This window comes from Miniopterus schreibersii, assembly GCF_964146895.1.
Source record: "Miniopterus schreibersii genome assembly, chromosome: 16".
NCBI lineage: Eukaryota > Metazoa > Chordata > Mammalia > Chiroptera > Miniopteridae > Miniopterus > Miniopterus schreibersii.
The window spans coordinates 14,973,221-14,976,969 of record NC_138116.1 but is presented as its reverse complement, the minus strand read 5'-3'; positions in this window follow the sequence as shown (position 1 = coordinate 14,976,969).

Here is a 3,749-nt window from a genome sequence, read left to right as displayed (position 1 = left end):
GCTCAGCTTATCCCCGGGAGCCTTCCTATATTAGTGGCTTCACAGCTATTTCCTGACGGGCTGCATTTGGGCTTATTTTTTGAAACAAAACTCTATTGTTTAGGGATACTTTCAGAAGTGGTAAAACTGTAAAGAAAGCAAGGGAATGAGAAACACAACTATTAGGATGGCAGTTTCCTGACGGGGAGGAGGGGTAGCCCTCCGGTGGGCACGGGAGAGGCTCCAAACGTTCTTAAAAAAGTAAAAACAACTTATTTATTAGCAACAGCCATCATTTTACTGTCACCCAAATATTAATCATGATATTGTTAGTGAGTGGTAATGTGATTAAATGTGCTTCATTCTTTTTTAAAATCTTGATTAACACTCTGTGACGCAGCAATTCAGAAGACTGGTTCTGAGTTCATTTTCTCTTAATACTTGGTTTCATGGTTTTGACAACTTTCTAGGCACTTCAGAAAGATACGTGGGTCCCAATGGGGAACGGGCATCACTAAATCACAGGCTCCCTTTCCAGCTCCATCCACCAACCGTGCAAAGGTTTCCCTTACAGCCCGGCCTGCAGGTGCTGATCTTCCCTGGTGGCTGTCGGTCATCTCGCTCACTGATTGGAAAGCGTTGCAAGGTTATGTTTTCAACTCGTAGGATCAAAACCCACAGAAAGTATGCATTTTGGAAGACTTTAAGTCTGATCAGACAGGTGTGCATATTGGCCAAAACTTATCGAACTGTACCTTTAAAATGGGTGCCTTTGTAGGTACCCATCTTCCAAGTAACTGGAAAGGTCAGGTAGCTTGATGGTGCCTCGATGTCTCACAAATAAGCCTCAGGATGTTCCCAGGGAAATCCCCAGGGGGCTGAGGCTGCCAGGAGAAGTCAGGCAGTCATCTAGATGGTTCTCTCCTGTCCTGAGTGAAACGGATTGTTCCTCTTTCAGTTCAGGAGGCCTTGAAAAACAGAGATAAGGCTGGGCCCTCGAGGGAGCCAGGAACGCTCTCCAATGACATCACCTCTCAAGCAAGCCCAGGAAGGGCTCTGAGCATGTTGACAGTCAGGACTCCGTGGGGCCTTGGTGTGTGTATGTCCGCACCTAGTTGTGTTTTTCTGAGCAAGTTTTCCTTTGAATTGGAACCAGCATCTTCACAGACAGAGTGACAGCAGCTGCTTGAGATGACCCCTTTCTCGCTGGTATACCTGGTTGTCACACCTGGTTCTGGAGGCCCCTTCTTGCTCTGTGCTGTCTCTTCCTGGAGCCACGGTTCCTCAGAGACCCCTGCAGCAGGTGACACCCATGGTCTCCTCCCAGCCAACTTCCACCCAGGCCCGTCCTCCCTCCTGTCTCTTCCTCTCCCAATGTCCAATAGGTTAACCTGCATGGTGGGTCCACAGGTGTTTATTTTATTATTTTTTAACTGCATATGCTTTATAAAATCTGTTGTGTGAAATATTTCACAATTTAAACCAAAACAAGTTTTAATAAATACATATAAGAATTACCCGGGGAAACTGCTAAGAAGACAGATTCCTAGCTCCACTACCATTCTAATTCGGGAGACTTGGTCAAAACCTGGTTAGATGATGCTGATGGAGGTGGTAAAAACCACCTTCAGATACCTTCCTGGGTTAAGAGCATCACAGGGTTTGGCATCAGACTGACTGGGTTCAAACCTCCTCCTCAGTTGACTCGTGGCTGTGACATCAAGCAAGTATTTTTATTTGTAAAATGAGGATGATAAACTTCGCCCAGTGCCTAGGATCTACTGAGCAGACAACACAGGTTGGCTAATGATAATTATTGTTATTATTGCCTATTATTGTTATTATTGTAATTATTGATAATTATTGTTATTATTGGAGGAGTAAGAGTGTTTTCCCCACATGTAGTAATATCTATTAATTTGTCCCTATACACATAAATTTTCCTGACGATTTTCACTTGGCAAAGAGAGACTATTATTGATAAAAACTTTTCCATAAGTTTTAAACTTTTCATATCCTTTGGCCAAATATGAGAATCTAAGGGGAAAACTCTAAAGAGAGGAGTTATATTTAATAGCAAAATATTAGAAACAACTTAGATAGCCAACAACAGAGGTAAGGTTACATATGCTGTGAACTATCATAGAATGGAATATTATACAACCATTAAGTACAAATGTATGGAAACACGTAAAAGTTATTTTGTAATGTTAAATAAAAAAATAGCCAGAGAATACATCTACCATATGATCAAAATTATGTGCATAAAGTAAACCAATGTTTTCATAGAATGCAATGGAATAGGCCAAAATGTTCAAACATAGGTTGTCTTTGGGGTAAGAGATGGATAATTGTTTTTCCTTCTTTTTTACTTTTCTGTAGTATTTTCCAAATGTTCTATTACACAAATTTTTTAAAATATATCTTTATTCATTTCAGAAAGAGGAAAGGAGAGGGAGACAGAGATAGAAACACCAATGATGAAAGACATTGATCAGCTGCCTCCTGCACACCCACTGGGGATCGAGCCCACAACCCAGGCATGTGCCCTGACGGGGATTCAAACTGCAGTCTCCTAGATCATAGGGCAATGCTCAACCGCTGAGCCACACCAGCTGGGCTACGGAATTTTTTGTTTTAATCTCACTTTTAAAAGCAGACCCTTTTGTTATCTTTTCAAATCCTAACTAATTTAAGGGCTCTGCCTCAGCTAAGACTCATTAAAGACAATGCCATTTCCATACATAGTGCAGGCTATCAGAGCAAAAGAGAGGCTTAGAGATCTCCTTCAATCCTCCCATGTTACCAATGAGGAACCTAAGGCCCAGAGAGGTGAACTGACAAGCACAAGAGGACAGAGACATGCAAGGGCCGGGACCTGATCCCAGGCCTTACCATGCCATCTAACACTTTTCCCATTTCATCACACTTACCCCTCAATCTTCACAATCCAGATTGTTACACATCCTACCAGCCAAAAAGGGCATCGCTTGTTAGAAATGCAGACCCTGAGGCTTCTTCCCCAACGTAGAGAATCAGAATCTGCATGTTAACAAGATCCCTGGGGCAAGTTTCTTAGAGAAATAACAAAATAAAAGCCTCTCTTTGACGGCTTAATTCAGATGGAAGGTAACTTGGGTGACCAAGTTTAAACAAAGTTATCTCAGCCCCAACACTCACTGGCTTTGTGACATCAAGCATGTTTCTCAGCCACTCTGTGCCTTGGTTTTTCTCATCTGTAAAGTAGGGGTGATACACTCAGCATGGTGCCCAGTAAGTGCAGAGGTGGAAGCTGGGCTTTGTAAACAGGGCTAATAAATGCTCCTCGTTGGGCATGATTCCACGGGCCTGGCACTCTGTGAGAGCTGGAGCTCCTTGCACAGTGCTTGGCGCATAGGAAGCCTTCTGTCAGTTCGAGTTTAATAAATACCACCAAGAGCTTAGGTGACATCTCTCAATTTTTGACTTGGACTGTTCCATTTTATTAGTATATACCACTTTCAAAACTGCCAGTTCTCTCCCTTCCAACATTCAAAACTGCGCCAACCCCCACCTCCCCCCGACAGTGAGGAGGAGGGGAGGGTGAAGGTCCTAGGTAAGCTTAACTCATACTAGAACTTTCCATGGTTGCAGACTTACTGGGCTCAACCATCCCCCCTCTCTAACACCCCCACCTTCGTGTTACTCTGCCCCGCGTTCTCCCTAAGCCACGCCCCCGGAGCCCCGCCCCTTCCACCCAGCCCCGCCCCTGCCGAGGCCCCGCCCCCTCC